Source organism: Sapajus apella, unplaced genomic scaffold (assembly GCF_009761245.1).
Source record: "Sapajus apella isolate SASKATOON/1434 unplaced genomic scaffold, GSC_monkey_1.0 scaffold252, whole genome shotgun sequence".
NCBI lineage: Eukaryota > Metazoa > Chordata > Mammalia > Primates > Cebidae > Sapajus > Sapajus apella.
Window position 1 is genome coordinate 169,667 of NW_022437192.1, and position 17,025 is coordinate 186,691.

Consider the following 17,025-nt stretch of genomic DNA (forward strand, 5'->3'; position numbering starts at 1 on the left):
AAGATGAATCCTCAATTTGACTAATCAGGCCAAACTGTTTCCAAAGTGACTATACTGTTGTGCAGTCTGCCTAGCAGGCTATGAGCACTCATGCTGTCCCACAGCCCCACCAACACCTGGTATTATCAGCTTTAATTTTTGCCACTCTGGAGGATGGGGGAGGGGGGGAGAGAGAGAGAGAGAGAGTGTGTGTCTGTGTTTAACTCTCCAAAAGGAAACAGCATGAGAGAGACCCAGTAACAGGCCAAGGAATCCTATAGCAGCAGACCAGATATTGTGCTCCTTGACCCAACTAGTAAATGGTGTAAATGTTTATCTTTGGGGAAAGAAGGGGGAGGGCCCACCCAGCTTCGGTTCTTCTTCCCCTTGGTAACTTACTACCTATGAGTTAGTGAGATGGAGATATTCTAACCGTTAATCCAGGGAGAGGGAGGAAGCTAAGCCATCAGCTAGGAAGTTACTCCTTTTCATCAAATTTGAGACACCTATGACATCACATTTTAGCATCTCTGAAATGTTTTCAATGGCATGTCTTAATTTAACCGGCAAAACATTTTTTTGATATGTAACATAAAATAAGGGCACATAAAAGAATTGATGGTGCTGTGGTTTGAACATGTCCCCCAAAAGTTCACGTGTTGGAAACTTAATTGCCAATGTAATGGTATTAAGAAGTGGGGTCTTTAAGATGTGACTGGGTCATGAGGGTGGAACACTCATGATGGATTAATGCCATTCTTGCTAGAGTCCATTGGCTTCCAGATCCGTAAGCTGAATAAACATCCGTTGTTTACAATTTAACCAGCCTGTGGTATTCTGTTACAGCAACAGAAAATGGATTAAGATAAATAGCATCTTAGATTTGGTGAGATGTGGCATATCTCCTAAAAACGTTCCCAGAATCATCCTTCTAGCACACAGGATCTCATCCTGTTATTCTCCCGCTTCAAATCTTCTAGCTGAGGTTGGGCTTGGTGTCTGTAATCTGAGCACTTTGGGAGGCTGAGGCAGGAGGATCTCTTGAACCCAGGAGTTCAAGACCAGCCTGGGCAACATAGGGAGACCCTGTCTCTTAAAAAAAATAAATAAATAAAATAATTAATTAATTAAAATACAAACAAACAAACCAAAAAAACTCCTACTAGCTGAGGTCAAAACTGCACAGGCATCCTCCTCTGCCCCCATCCAGTTAGCCCCAACTTACCTATCCAGCCCCAAATCCTGCCTCGTCCTACCTAATTCTCTGGCCATGAGATACACTGAACCAGGGAGACAACAGCCCCTTCACTCTCCACTCTCCACCCATGCCCTTCTACGAGCTCTTCTCTCCGGTCCAGCTCGTCCTTGAAGGCTTGAATACAATTTGTCCCCTTATCTGTGAAGTCTTTCTTGTGCCCATCCCATCACTGAGTTGAATGTAACCCTCCTCTGGAGAGCTCCTACAGCTTTGCATACATTATATTTCTATGATCACACTACCACACTGCTTCATACAGTAGCACCCCTCCATCCACTGAAAATACATTCATACAGGAGTCCCCTCAATCCTCAGGAGATGCATTCTAAGACTCCCAGTGGTGTCTGAAACCTACGTTTCTTTCTCCTACACATACACACTTATAATAAACTTTATAAAGCAGGCACAGAAAGATTAACAATAATAACAGAACGGAATTTTAACACTATACCATAATAAAAGTTATATGCCTGTAGTCTCTCTTTTGAAATATCTTGTACTGTACTCACCCTTCTTGTGATGGAGGAACAGTGGGATGGCAAGAGATTTCATCATGCTACTCAGAACAATGCACATCTAAAACTTGTGAATTGTTTACTTCTGAAATTTTCTGCTTACTGTCTTTGGACTGAGGTTGATGGTGGGTAACTGAAACCATGGAAAATGAAGCCATGGATAAGTGGCTGTAATTGATATTTTTATCTGTCTTCTCTCCCAACCAGAATGTAAACCCAAGGGTCATGCCTCACTGATGTTTTTATCTCCAATATCCGGTACAAAGTAGAGGGTCTGCAAATGTTTGTGAAATTAATATGCTCCTCTAATTCCAGAGCCTTGGCATCTCCATTCTCCCCCCTTTCATCACACACCCCACTATCCCACATTAAAATTCTGCTTCGGCAGCAGGCTCCCAGGGCTCTCCTTAGATTAGACATTCTTGGCCACACACATTACCTAAATCTCTCCTGGTCTCCCTCTGCATGCATACAACTTTGGGGGGAAGGACAAAATTCCATTTCTATCAAGTTGGCAAAATCTAATTCATCCCAACACCAGCCAAATTATGCTTTTGTCTTCTAAAACCAACTTCCCATTCTCTGTGTCTTTTCTATTCAGATCCTGGGAGGATCCAAGTCTGAAGTCACACCAAGAAGCCTCAGTTCAGACCACGGGCTCTCGTCTGAGGTTTGCAGTGTCCTCTGTGGTGGTCACATCCAATCTGAGTCCAACTTGTTTGTCCCTTGCAGGAAGTGGCATCTAAGAAGTCATCCACTGCCTTGGGCCTTCAGTCTCCTTACCTCTTAACAAGGGGAAAATATTTTGCCAAGTTTACCAGGCTACTTGAGGTTCAAGCAAGGTCACATTAAGTGTCTCATTAGCAAAAAGCTCTATAAAAATACATGCTGGGAAGGAGCACAGGAGCCAATGTGAAACAGCTCCCAACAGCCAAAGCTGCAATAATCTGAGCAACAAAATAAAGTAGTGCTGAATTATAAACCAAAGCATAAATGTCCGAGTCTACACTGAAATTAATGATTTAATAAATTAATAAATGGGGGAGAAGAGAGAAACAAATCTTCCATGCAGAATAACTGCAAATAATATCTGTAGGGGCTGGGTATGGTGGCTCACACCTGTAATCCCAATGCTTTGGGAGGCTGAGGCGGGTGGATCATGAGGTCAGGTGTTTCAGACCAGCCTGGCCAACATAGTGAAACTCCGTCTCTACTAAAAATGCAAAAAATTAGCCAGGCATGGTGGCGGGCACCTGTAATCCCAGCTATGCGGGAGGCTAAGGCAGGAGAATCACTTGAACCCGGGAGGCAGAGGTTGCAGTGAGCTGAGATCGCACCACTGCACTCTAGCCCAGGCGACAGTGCGAGACTCCATCTCAAATATATATATGTGTAGATACTTGCCCTAAGATATGGGCTGCACTTAGTGACTTCATTCAAGAGGACAATACATGCAAAGAGTGGAAAAGAGAGTAACTGTACAGTGGAGAAACCTGAAAAACACTCTCTCAGCTAAGATCAATATTAAGTCATAAATCATGTTGATAGTACATGGGATGAAAATGATAATCTACCTCTGTGTTCTTCCTCCCAGTTACTCATAAGCCTAGTCTAAGGTGAAACACATCAAATTCCAATAGAGGGGCATCCTACATTATATACGACCAGTATTCTTCAGTACTGTCAAGGTCATCTAAACAAGTCTGAGAAACTGCCACAGCCAACAGAAGCATAAGGAGACATGACAACTAAATGTAATGTGGTAACCTGCATGGAATCATGAGACAGAAAAAGTACTGAGGTAAAAACTAAGGAACTCTAGGCCGGGCGCGGTGGCTCAAGCCTGTAATCCCAGCACTTTGGGAGGCCGAGGCGAGTGGATCACGAGATCAAGAGATCGAGACCATCCTGGTCAACATGGTGAAACCCCGTCTCTACTAAAAATACAAAACATTAGCTGGGCATGGTGGCGCGTGCCTGTAATCCCAGCTACTAAGGAGGCTGAGGCAGGAGAATTGCCTGAACCCAGGAGGCGGAGGTTGCGGTGAGCCGAGATCGTGCCATTGCACTCCAGCCTGGGTAACACGAGCGAAACTCCTTCTCAATAAAAAATAAAAAAAAAAAATAAAAAATAAAAAAAAACTAAGGAACTCTGAACACACTATGGACTTTGGTCAATAATAATGTATTGATATTGATTCGTTAATTGCAACAAATGTACCACGCAGAGGTAAGATGTAAATAACAGGGGACCCGGTTTGGAGCATGTGGGAACTTTGTACTATCTTCCCAATTTTTCTGTAAATCTAAAAGTGTTGTAAGAAATAAAGTCTACTTAAAAAATAAAATTGCAATTTTTGAAACATTAAAAAAAGCCTATTTTTTAAGGTGATTTTTGAACTTGGGGAAAAACATGTTAAGCATTATGATTTCAGCTAACAGTTAAACAGGAGGTTAAGGCATGCATAAACGAATGTCATTCTCCCCTCTTTTGAAGCACACACAAATTGTGGTGTCAAAATTTGAAATCCTACTGGAGATTTGTAAGCGTTTCCCTCCCATTTACTTCACAAAGTTAATTTACACATTTTTTCTAAGGCCAAATAGGGAGAAAATCAGTAAGAAAAATGTTAATGGGCTGGAGTGAGTGAAACCACAGCTCCAAGTATTTGTGGCTAAACCCGCTCACTCCGACCAAAAAAAAAAAAAAGAAAGAAAGAAAGAAAGAAAAAGAAAAAAGCAAGCATGACACTTTGGTCAGGGAGCTGGATTAGCCTCCTATCTACCAGGCTCCAAGCAAACGGACGGTCTACCAGGCCCCGCTTACTTCTGGTTCCGCAGACTATAATGGATCGGAGTCTGAGAAGGACACCAGAAAGCGAGGAGGACCCAAGAGGAAGAGGAGAATGGAAGGACAAGCAAGCAGGAGGGACGAGGCTGGCGGGGAGGACGCAGCGAACTTGACCCCCTCCTGAGCCCGCCCGGGGGCCTGGCCCCGTTCTGAACCCGGGCCCGGCGGCCGCGTTGGGTCGCCCCAAACCCGGGGCGCGTGCGACACTGTTGCTTCGCTTATCTCTCATCCGACACCCCCTACTCACCGGTCCCGAGCTCCGGGCGGCGAACCCCTGCCGGGGTCCCTCCTCTCTCGCGCCGGTCTGTTCCGGGTCCCGCTTCTCCACGAGCAACCAGCGCGACAGCTCGTCCCGGCCCCGTAATCTCCCGGCTATTCGGGGCCCTTCGCCGAGATTTCTCCCAGACCAGCCCCGGGATTGGCTCCTGCTGAACTCCGTCTTCCAATAGGAACCTTAACGCCTTTTACGTCACTGATCACCGGGCAAATCCCCAGCCATCTGATTTCAGTTTTCATTTCACTGCCCGTGGTGCGGGGCTCCACCGGTAGAGAAAGAAAAACTGAAGTCAGGCGGGACCGAGGCTGCGCCAAGAGCCGCAGGCTGAGTTTGGCGCGTAATCCAGGTGGCCTGTTACACGGTTTAAGGGAGCAAATCCTAAGGCTTATGAGGCCCCTACGTAGGACTCTGGGGGTGCAATAATCCCCTTTCCACCTCTCGAGACCCCCCACTGCCCAACTCTGGCCTTCCGCTTGATCAGGGTCCGAGGGCGCTTTGAGGCGAAGGTGGCGCTCGCCAGGGGCTCAACTGTAAATAGTGAGTCCCTTCCCCTAACATGACCTAATTTTGCTTCCAGAACAAAGCAGGATTTCAGCAAGCAAATAGCAGAGACCTATTTACAAAAATTACTTCCTAGGTAAAATAACGTTCAACCAGGCAGCCATTGTCGCCATTCGACGGAAGGTAAAACTGAGGTTCCAGAAGCTGAAGGGTCTGGGCCCAGTTCAGGGAGGTTGTTTCCGCTCCTCGACGCTGAATCTAGAAACCAGAGGCTGCAAAGCGGGCCGAGACTCGGGTTCCCAGGGTCCCTGGTGGGGAGGTTTCCAGAAGGCTCGGGCGTGTCCTTACGGCCCTGGAAGCTGAGGCCGCTGGAGCGGACGCGGGTGCCCAGGCTGCGCTCGCTTCCTGTTCTGCCTGCAGCCGCTGCGTCCAGTCCAGCCGCGGGGCCATGCCCTGTGCTGCCGCTGCCGTGTCCCAGGCACCGCCGCGTGAAGATCTCCGTCTTTTCTAGCCAACTGGGCGGCCGCGGCGATCGACGCGTGCACTGGGCTGGGAGCAGGCTGGAAGAGGCGGCACAGGTCATCCGGGTCAGCCAGTGCCCTGCTCCCAAGGCTGGAGATGTAGCTGGGACACTGGTCACCCACCTAGTCAGTGGTGAGAGGATGGGCCACATTGTTTGGGTATTCATGAATGGAGGAGCTCAGGGTCCTAGACCCTAAAACCTGCCGCATCTTCACCCCTCCTCCGCTGGGAGTGGGGAAATTTGCACTGCATTTACGCAGTGTGGCGAAGTGGGTGGGACATTCAGAAGAAGCCACGCCCACATTTAACATCCCGCGTCCTTCCCTTCTACCCTGCCCCGCCCCGCATTTTGTCTTTTTTCCCTTTGTCTGGCAGTATAACTCACGCTGCTCCTCCAATCTGGGAGGGATGTAGACCTCACCTGCTTAGCACAACTCTGGCGGGCCTGTGCTCTGGAGGTGGTCTCAGCACATACTGCCTAGACCCTTTTCATACCTGCTTTTTTAGTTGGTATTGTGGGAACAAAGTGTGTTTAAGATGCTCCTTTGAATCGCTTGAACCCAAGAGGCAGAGGTTGCGGTGAGCCATGATCGTACCATTGCACTCTAGCCTGGGCAACAAGAGTGAAACTCTGTCTCAAAAAAAAAAGTGCTCGTTAACCCATTCACAGGCCATTCTGGGCCTGGCCTGGGGCACCTGACATAACAGCCCCTCTTAGCTCTCTGATCTCCCTCATGCCACTTTTCCCTCAGCCCCTGTGCTTTAACTTCTGTGGTCTTTGTTATAAGTAAAATTTCAATGCCACGAAAGAAATAAAACTTGAAGATAAATCCTCTAAGCAAGGCAGTTTACTTCTATAGAAGGGTGCGGCATAGAGATGGAACAATGGCTGCCGCAGGCTTGTGGGGAGAAGGGGTACTTATGCCTGATGGGGGTTGTCCCTACTGCTGTGTCGTTCCCCTATTGGCTAGGGTTAGACCGAACAAGCCAGACTAATCCCAATTGGCTATTTTAAAGAGAGCGGGAGTGGCAGATTGGGTGTTTTGGTGGGAAGGACAGTTATGGATGAGTCAGAGCAGGTAGCCAGGGGTGACCTAGGTCAAAGAAAGTATCGGAGCAGGTGACTGGAGCAGGTGGCCACGATGAGTCAGGATGGAGCTGGGCTGGGGGAACAGATGTGAACTACTGATTAGAACCGGTGGAGAAGGTTGTTTACCAGAATTACAAGGAAGTTAAACTTTAAAATAGAGAATTAAAGACTAAGACAGCTGAACATACTGACATACTGATTCTTTGAAGAGAAACTTGAGGTTCACTATAACATCTTGAAACTCTCTGCCCCAGCCCCTTGCATGGCTTCCCTCTTCTTGTCAATGATGTCTCTGTTTAATTGGCATCTCAGAAAGGTCTTCCTTACCTAGTTGAAACCAGTTCCCCATCATGCATTATTCTGTTTTCCTTTCTTCATGCATTTATCACCATTTGAAAGTATCTTGTTCATTTCTTTGTCAATGTGTTTATTTTCCATCTTCCTCCCCCTCAGTGTAAGCCCCAAGAGAGTTGAGATATCCGGTCTTCCACGCACATGGCTTCCATGTCAACAAATGTATGTTAACTGAATGAGCTCAATGTGGGCATTTCTAAAGCTGCCTGGCCCTGCTTGGCTGCAGTATCAGTCACACACTCCCCTCTCCCACCACACTACATTGATTGGTGCAGATTCTCAAGTCCAAGTAAGGGTAAGAGAAACGGACGCTGGGAAAATAGGTTCTGCTTTGTGATGAAGGAGACAGCTTTGTAGCAGCTTTGTAGCTTTGTGCTACCTGCTGTCTACAGCTTTTCTCTCCATTTAAGGTTCTGAAGCACAGTTAAAATTTCTTCCTCCAGTTCTCCAGTTCTGTGGTCATACCAGATGGAGGCCAGGGCAGCATACGGGGCTGGGTAAGAGTGAGCTAAACTACACAGGGTTGAATTCTCCAATCTGCCACATTCTGTGAGGCATTGGGGCAGTTGCTCAACCTGTGTACCACAGGTTCTTCTTCTGTAACATGGAAGTAATTAGATCTGCTTCATATGGTTGTTATGAGGCTTAAATGTAAAGCTTTGAAATGTGAATCAGTGTTGGCTAGGCTAAAGGGTATAGTATAATTATTTGCATTTGAAATAAATAAATGGAACAAGAAGGTTTAGTAGGCATATTTCTTGAGCAGCTCTCGTTTAACCTAAGGAGGAACAAAAGGCTGCTCTCTAAAAATGAATTTGTATATGACAGGATACAGGAAATGCTACCCCAAAATATGGCACCTTGGAAATTGAGAAAACAGCAGAAACAGGAAGATTTCTCTGACCTTCTCTTGCTCCTTTCTCTCCTGAAGCAGGCCATAGAAACTAGAACTTCCCTCACCCCTGCTTCCCTAAAGCAGGCCACAAAATCTAAGAAGGTCACTCTTTGACCTGCTCCCTCCTCTCTCCTTCATATGAAGAACCTCATATGACAGGTGAACATATGACAGGTTCTGCCCTATGCCCTGAGGGAAGGTCTGTCACACAGGTATGCCAAGAAGAAACTAACTAGATAGGCCTTGCTAACTTCTCCTCGGTTTATCACAGTTACATCCTACACTTTTGTCCATGCAATCATACTTCTGCCTAACTGTCCATACAACTACACAAATGTCTCCATTTCTTTGGGTTTTCATTTCTGAAAGTTCCTATGTCATGTAAAACTTGGATAAAAATAAATATGCATGCTTTTCTCTTGTTAATCTGTTTTTTGTTACTGGAGTCTCAGCATAAACCTTGTGATGGGTAAGGCAAAGATATTAGTTTTTTCCCCTACATTTAGTATAAACATATTGAACTAAAATATAGCATTTAGAATCTCAGGGTTTTTTTGTTTGTTTTTTTTGTTTTTGTTTTTGTTTTTTTAGTAGAGGTAGGGTTTCACCATGTTGGCCAGGATGGGCTCTATTTCCTAACATCATGATCTGCCTACCTCAGCTTTCCAAAGTGCTGGGATTACAGTCATGAGCCACCAAGCCGGGCCCAGAATCTCAGGGTTTTAAGAATACTAGAGCGCTTGGAAAGAGGCCTCCAAACAAAAATCAAACAAACAAAAAACCTGAAAACATGAACCTTCCATTGGTAATGAGGCAAAGAATCTGTTTGAATCTTTTGTGTGAAGGATACTTTGGTATTAGTGCCAGAATAAATAAATGAATATCTGTAAAGGAAAAGATAAAAGTTCTATCAATGAAACAATTTTTTTTAATTTTTCTGTTCAAACTTGTGCACTTATACAATGAAACAATTTTAAGCCAATATTTCCATTTTCTAGTAGAGGCATAAGCTAATAAATAACATTTGTGCTACTAAAATCTGCCTGCTTTTGTGCTAACAACTAGCTGCAGGGTAAAAAATAACAAGTTTAACTGTCCCTTTTAAAAGGAAAAAAAGGGATTTTGAATGCTAACAGCATTAACTACCGGGTTTTGAACAAAAAGCGTAAGCTGAACCAATCTCTCATGACTTGGGATGTCATTTATAATACCTTGTATTCCAAATTTGGTGACTTTTAAATGTCTATTAGCTCAAAAGTTAGTGAAAATATATTGTGTAATATATCATGACAAATTCAATTTAAAAATATATATTTTTTTGGAAACAGCATCTCACTCTGTCACCTAGGCCAGATGGTTCACTGCAGCCTCAACCTCCTGAGCTCAAGCAATTCTCCCACTTCAGCATCCTGAGTACCTGGGACAGGTGTGTGCCACCATGCCTGGCTAATTTTTGTATTTTTTATAGAGACAAGGTCTGGCCGTGTTGCCCAGGCTGGTCTCGAACTCCTGGGCTCAATCCTCCTGACTTGGTCTCCCAAAGTGCTGGGATTACAGGCATGAGAAACCATACTCGGCCAAATTCAACTTTTCACTTTAACATTTCTGAGAATTCTAAGCTTTATGTGGTGATGGTACAGTTACCCTAGAATGTGAAATGGAATACTCTCATTAAATTTTAAAAAATTATTTTGGAAAATTTTAAACCTACACAGAAGTAGAGAAAATGTGAGCCACTTAGCTTCAACAATTATTAATATTTTGCCATGTTTCACTTTGTTGTTTGTTATTGCCTTTAAAAGAAAAAAAAAACGAGTATTTATAAAGCAAATCCCAGACATATTTCACTTTACCTGTAAATCCTTCCGTATGCTTTTTTTTTTTTTTTCTTTTTTTTTGAGACAGAGTCTTGCTCTGTCATCTAGGCTGGAATGCACTGGCATAAACTTGGCTCACTGCAACCTCTGCCTCCTGGGTTCAAGCGATTCTCTCATCTCAGCCTCCTGAGTAGCTGGGACTACGGGCATCCACCACCACACCTGGCTAATTTTTGTATTTTTAGTAGAAACAGGTCTCCCTATGTTGGCCAGGCTGGTCTTGAACTCCTGGCCTCAAGTGATCCACCCGCCTTGGCCTCCCAAAGTGCTGGGATTATAGGCATGAGCTGCTGCACCTAGCCCTCATGTGCTTTTTTTATAGATGGGGACTTTGTTTATGTACCAAAATGCCATTATTGCACCACATTAAATTATTCTTATAATTACTCAATAATTTTATAATATCCAGTTCATATTCAAATTCTCTGCTTTTATCAAATACATATTTTTATAGTGTTTGAATCCAAATCCAAATAAGGCCCACATAATTAAGGAAGAAAATCTCAAACTTGAAAATAGGCAAAATGATAACTATATGTCCTTTCTATGTGACACTGTAGCATTTTCTTTCTTTCTTTCTTTCTTTCTTTCTTTTTTTTTTTTTTTTTTTTTTTTGAGGCAGAGTTTCACTCTTGTTGCCCAGGCTGCAGTGCAATGGCATGATCTCAGCTCATTCATTGCAACCTCCACCTATGGGCTCAAGCGATTCTCCTGCCTCAGCCTCCTGAGTAGGTAGGACTACAGGCATGCGCCACCATAGCCAGCTAATTTTTGTATTTTTAGTAGAAATGGGGTTTCACCATGTTGGCCAGGATGGTCTCGATCTCTTGACCTCATGATCCACCCTCCTCGGCCTCCCTAAGTGCTGGGATTACAGGCATGAGCCACCGCACCTGGCCTCACTGCAGCATTTTCTAACAGACCTACATAACAATTATCTAATTCTCTAGGGTAGTTTCACTTTGATTTAGTATTTTAGGGTATTTAGAGTATTCTTTTTTTTTTTTTTCTCATTAAACTTTTTTAATGGGTCTCAAAATTCTGTGACAAATTTTTGGTCGTTTCCATTAAAAAGTACTGATTTTAAAAACTAATAACTTAAAACTGCCACAAGCAAAAAAGAGAACCAAAGTGGTCCACAAAACATTCTCCTTTCCTTCTGAAGGTTTTACGATGCATTGTTATCATTGACCAGTCTTTTACTACTAAACTTAAATGGCCAATTGAAATAAACAGTTCTGAGACCGTTCTTCCTCCACCACTGATTAAGACTGAGGTGGCAGGTATTAGGGATAATATTCATTTAGCCTTCTGAGCTTTCTGGGCAGACTTGGTGACCTTGCCAGCTCCAGCAGCCTTCTTGTCCACTGCTTTGATGACACCCACAGCAACTGTCTGTCTCATATCACGAACAGCAAAGCGACCGAGAGGTGGATAGTCTGAGAAGCTCTCAACACACATGGGCTTGCCAGGAACCATAACAACAATGGCAGCATCACCAGACTTCAAGAATTTAGGGCCATCTTCCAGCTTTTTACCAGAACGGCGATCAATCTTTTCCTTCAGCTCAGCAAACTTGCAGGCAATGTGAGCCGTGTGGCAATCTAGTACAGGAGCATAGCCAGCACTGATTTGGCCTGGATGGTTCAGGATAATCACCTGAGCAGTGAAGCCAGCTGCTTCCATTGGTGGGTCGTTCTTGCTGTCACCAGCAACGTTGCCACGACGAACATCCTTGACAGACACATTCTTGACATTGAAGCCCACATTGTCCCCAGGAAGAGCTTCACTCAAAGCTTCATGGTGCATTTCAACAGATTTCACTTCAGTTGTAACGTTGACTGGAGCAAAGGTGACCACCATACCAGGTTTGAGAACACCAGTCTCCACTCGGCCAGCAGGAACAGTACCAATACCACCAATTTTATAGACATCCTGGAGAGGCAGTCGCAAGGGCTTGTCAGTTGGACGAGTTGGTGGTAGGATGCAGTCCAGAGCCTCAAGCAGAGTGGTTCCACTGGCATTGCCATCCTTACGGGTGACTTTCCAACCCTTGAACCAAGGCATGTTAGCACTTGGCTCCAGCATGTTGTCACCATTCCAACCAGAAATTGGCACAAATGCTACTGTGTCGGGGTTGTAGCCAATTTTCTTAATGTAAGTGCTGACTTCCTTAACGATTTCCTCATATCTCTTCTGGCTGTAGGGTGGCTCAGTGGAATCCATTTTGTTAACACCAACAATTAGTTGTTTCACACCTAGTGTGTAAGCCAGGAGGGCATGCTCTCGGGTCTGCCCGTTCTTGGAGATACCAGCTTCAAATTCACCAACACCAGCAGCGACAATCAGGACAGCACAGTCAGCCTGAGATGTTCCTGTAATCATGTTTTTGATGAAGTCTCTGTGTCCTGGGGCATCAATGATAGTCACGTAGTACTTGCTGGTCTCAAATTTCCACAAGGAGATATCAATGGTGATACCACGTTCACGCTCGGCTTTCAGTTTATCCAAGACCCAGGCATACTTGAAGGAGCCCTTTCCCATCTCAGCAGCCTCCTTTTCAAATTTTTCAATGGTTCTTTTGTCGATGCCACCGCATTTGTAGATTAGATGACCAGTAGTGGTGGACTTGCCCGAATCTACCTGTCCAATGACGACAATGTTGATATGAGTCTTTTCCTTTCCCATTTTGGCTTTTAGGGGTAGTTTTCACGACACCTATGTTCTGGCGGCAAACCCGTTGCGAAAAAGCTAGAGTATTCTTTAGGGGTAGACATTAACTTGTAAAAAAAAGTGATATCAATGCAAATGATTCTTAGTCAATAACAATGTCAATGAATTTTGTTCAGTGGAGGTATAGAAGATGGATGGCTAGTGTCTGTATATTCAATCTTCCAAATTCTCTTTGAACTAGTTCTTTTTTACTAGTCTCATGTTAGTATATCTTTGATACATGGTCATTTTTGCTTTGTATAGGATACTGTCATTGACTCTTAAAAATTATACTTTGGCAGTACATTGCATTTTATTATTATGTCTCTTAATCTTATTACAACAATCTACCCTTCCCTTATTTTCTTTTCATTACTTTGCTGGAGAAGCCAGTTCATTTATTTTGTAGAATGTTCCACTTACTGGATTTGGTTGATTGCTTCCTCATGGTATCAGTTAACTTGTACTTCTATTTCCTGTGTATCTTAGATAAGATTCATAAGATAATAAAGGATGCTACGTAGTCATCTCTCATTCTAAACAATCAAACGTTTCCAATCTTTCACCGTGTGTCTCTAACCCAGATACTACTACTGTCTCTTTCTGCTGTAGAGGTAACCGTCAATCTGCATTTTTGTGATAATCATTCCTTAGCTTTTATTTTTATTTACTTAACTCAAGAGGGTTTATCAGATTTGGGTTCAATTTTTTTCTTTTTTTTTTTTTTAGACGGAATCTCTCTCTGTCACTCAGGCTGGAGTGCAATGGCTTGATCTTGGCTCACTGCAACCTCCACCTCCCAGGTTCAAGCAATTCTCCCACCTCAGCCTCCCGAGTAGCTAAGATTACAAACGCCCACCATTATGCCCTGCTAATTTTTGTATTCTTAGTAGAGACAGGATTTCACAATGTTGAACCAGGCTGGTCTCGAACTCCCGACTTCAGGTGATCCCCTCCCACCCCGGCCTCCCAAAGTGCTGGAATTACAGGCGTGAGCCACCACACCCAGCTGGGTTCAATTTTTTAAGGAGAATACTTCAAAAGTAGTGCTGTGTACCTATGGTACCACATTTAGAGGTATATGATCTCATCCCACTTTTAGTGATGGTAGACTTGATGGAAGATTCAGGTATTGTCAGCCTGATCCCTCAATTCCCCAGTTTGCCAGTTAGGGATTTACTGCCTCTCGGCTCCAAAAATAATCCTGAATCTTTTAAATATGTTTTCTTTGCCAGCTGGCCCTGAAGCTTTGTCAGTAGAGGGCACTGGAGAGTCGCTGCAGGGAAAACTATTTTGCTTCCTGGTTCTGGTGTGCAGTTGCCAGGTTCCCGCGCTTTTCCAGAGCCTGCTCCTGGGGCACCCGAAACTTACCGAACGTCCAATTATTGCAGTGCACAGTCAGCAACATCCAGCAGACAGCAGCTTCCTTAGGCACCCCTCCTGAAGAGGTTTTACACTGGAATGTTTCTGGTATGAACAGCTTTTGCCTGCACCCTAGAGAGTGGGTTTCCAGCACTTTCTGCCATAGCAGAACCACCTTGATGTCTCTACTCTCCCTGACCAGGCTAGATCCCATCCTCTCTTGTTTCCTCAAAAATGAACTAACCGGCCCGGGTGCGGTGACTCACGCTGTAATCCCAGCACTTTGGGAAGCCGAGGCGGGTGGATCACGAGGTCAAGAGATCAAGACCATCCTGGTCAACATGGTGAAACCCCGTCTCTACTAAAAATGCGAAAAATCAGCTGGGCATGGTGGCGCGTGCCTGTAATCCCAGCTACTCGGGAGGCTAAGGCAGGAGAATTGCCTGAACCCAGGAGGCGGAGGTTGCGGTGAGCTGAGATCCCGCCATTGCACTCCAGCCTGGGTAACAAGAGCGAAACTCCATCTCAAAAAAAAAAAAAAGAAAGAAAGAAAGAAAAAGAAAAAATGAACTAACCATCTATAAATATCTACTCTCCTGCTTCAGTAATTTTTTTTTTACTGTTTTACTGAATTATTCTCATGAGCATACAAGCGTATTATAATTCATCACATTAAAAAACAAAACAAACTCCTTGATACCATAAGTTTTTAAAAGGTGTTTGCTCAAGGTACTCTCCTATTTTTCTGCTCCACATTTATAGCAAAATTTGAAAATATTCTGTTCCTGCTTTCTGTTTCCTTTTTTCTCTTTACTTAAGAACTGTGAAATGTATGTTCAAAGGTGTACATATAATGCATATACACATTTTAAAATATCGATCAGATAATAAAGGATGTTATGTAGTCATCTCTCATTCTAGGCAATCAAACATTTCCAATATCTTTTATTGTGTGTCCCTAACCAATAAATAGATCACTCTCCCTCTCTCTTGGCTAGAGCTGCATTTTGTGTGTGTGTGTGTGTGTGATAATCATTCTCTAGCTTTTATTTTTATTTATCTGTTTAATTTTTTTGAGATGGAGTCTCGCTCTGTTGCCCCGGCTGTAGTACAATAGTGCCATCTTGGCTCACTGCAACCTCTGCCTCCTGGGTTCAAGCGATTCTCCTGCCTCAGATCCTGAGAATCTGAGATTACAGGCATGCGCCACCACGCCTGGCTAATTTTGTATTTTTAGTAGACATGGGGTTTCTCCATGTTGGTCAGGCTGGTCTCGAACTCCCGACCTCAGGTAATCTGCCTGCCTTGGCCTCCCAAAGTGCTGAAATTACAGATGTGAGCCCCCGGACCCGGTCTCACTTTGTCATCCAGGCCAGAGTGCAGTGTCACAATTATAGCTCACTGCAGTATGTGAACTCCCAAGCCCAAGGGATTTTCCACCTTAACCTCCAGAGTAGCTGGGACTACAGCCTCATGCCATCACACCCAGTTAGCTTTTCTTCTTCTTCTTAATTTCGTAGAGATGGTGTCTTGCTATGTTGCCCAGGCTTGTCTCAAACCCCTGGCCTACAGCAATCCTACTGCCTCAACCCCCCATAGTGCTAGGATTAAAGACATCCGCCACCAGGCCGGCCATCCTAGCTTTTCCTTATATTTCCTTGATACATGTATGTATCCCTAAATAGGATATTGTCTAGTTTTGCCTATTTTTGAACTGTGTATACATGGAATTGTAATGTACATGTTCTTCTGTGACTTTATTTTTGAGATTCACCATCTTGATGCATATAGCTGTGGTTCATTCATTTTCACTGCTGCATAGTACTCCAAATTTGAATGTCCCATGTTTTTTTCTTCTCCATTTTACTATTCTTGGAACGTAGTTTGTCTTCATCTGTTTTGCTGTCATGATCAATGATGCTATGAACATTCTCATACTTGTACCCTGGCACATACCTGCAGGACTTTTTCTTTTTTCTTTCTTTCTTTCTTTTTTTTTTATTTGTTGAGATGGAGTCTTACTCAGTCGCCCAGGCTGGAGAGCAGTGGTGTGATCTCGGCTCACTGCAGTCCCCGCCTTCTGGTTCAAGTGATTCTCCTGCCTTAGCCTCCCCAGTAGCTGGGACTGCAGGTGCACATCACTACATCCGGCTAATTTTTGTATTTTTAATAGAGATGGGACTTCACCATATTAACCAGCCTGGTCTTGAACTCCTGACCTTGTGATCTGCCCACCTCGGCCTCCCAAAGTGTGGGGATCACAGGCGTGAGCCATTGTGCCAGGCCTAGTAGTGAAACTTCTGAGTCTTGGAATGTGGTTGCAGTATATATAGTGTTACTTTGTGAGGGGAGACTATTTCCTAGGGGTTATATAATTTACATTCCCTTTAGTGGCAGATGAAATTCCTATTAAACCACATCTGCAACTTTACTTGGAATTGTCAGTCTTTTGCCATTTTGCCATTTTGATATGTGTGAATATTTTTTGATATATTTTTTTTTGAGACAGTCTTGCTGTGTTGCCCAGGCTGGAGTGTTGTGGTATGGTGTTGGCTCACTGCAACCTCTGCCTCCAAGGCTCAAGTGATTCTCCTATCTCAGCCTCCTGAGTAGCTGGGATTACAGGTGCCTGCCACCATGCCCAGCTAATTTTTTGTATGTTTAGTAGAGATAGGGTTTCACCATGTTGGCCAAGCTGGTCTCAAACTCCTCACCTCATGATCCACCCGCCTAGGCCTCCCAAATCACTGCAATTACACATGTGAGCCACCACACCCAGCCATGTATTTGGTTTTAATGTGCATTTTCCTAATTATTAATGAAGCCAAGCAT

The 17,025-nt window shown here is 44.2% G+C and overlaps 1 protein-coding gene and 1 pseudogene across 3 annotated transcripts in view; both read right to left on the bottom strand.

The window, feature by feature from the left end:
- Nucleotides 1-4,996, bottom strand: part of TRIM26 (tripartite motif containing 26) — a 28,691-nt gene extending 23,695 nt beyond the window's left edge. For both annotated transcript variants that reach the window (XM_032271838.1, XM_032271837.1), the window contains exon 1: nucleotides 4,851-4,996. The gene's annotated coding sequence lies outside the window, so the exon portion shown is untranslated. The remainder of the gene's footprint in view (nucleotides 1-4,850) is intronic.
- A 6,118-nt stretch (nucleotides 4,997-11,114) lies between these two features.
- Nucleotides 11,115-12,879, bottom strand: LOC116545259 (annotated as a pseudogene). The gene has a single exon (XR_004266252.1). The product of XR_004266252.1 is annotated as an elongation factor 1-alpha 1 pseudogene (transcript).
- Nucleotides 12,880-17,025: the final 4,146 nt, after the last annotated feature.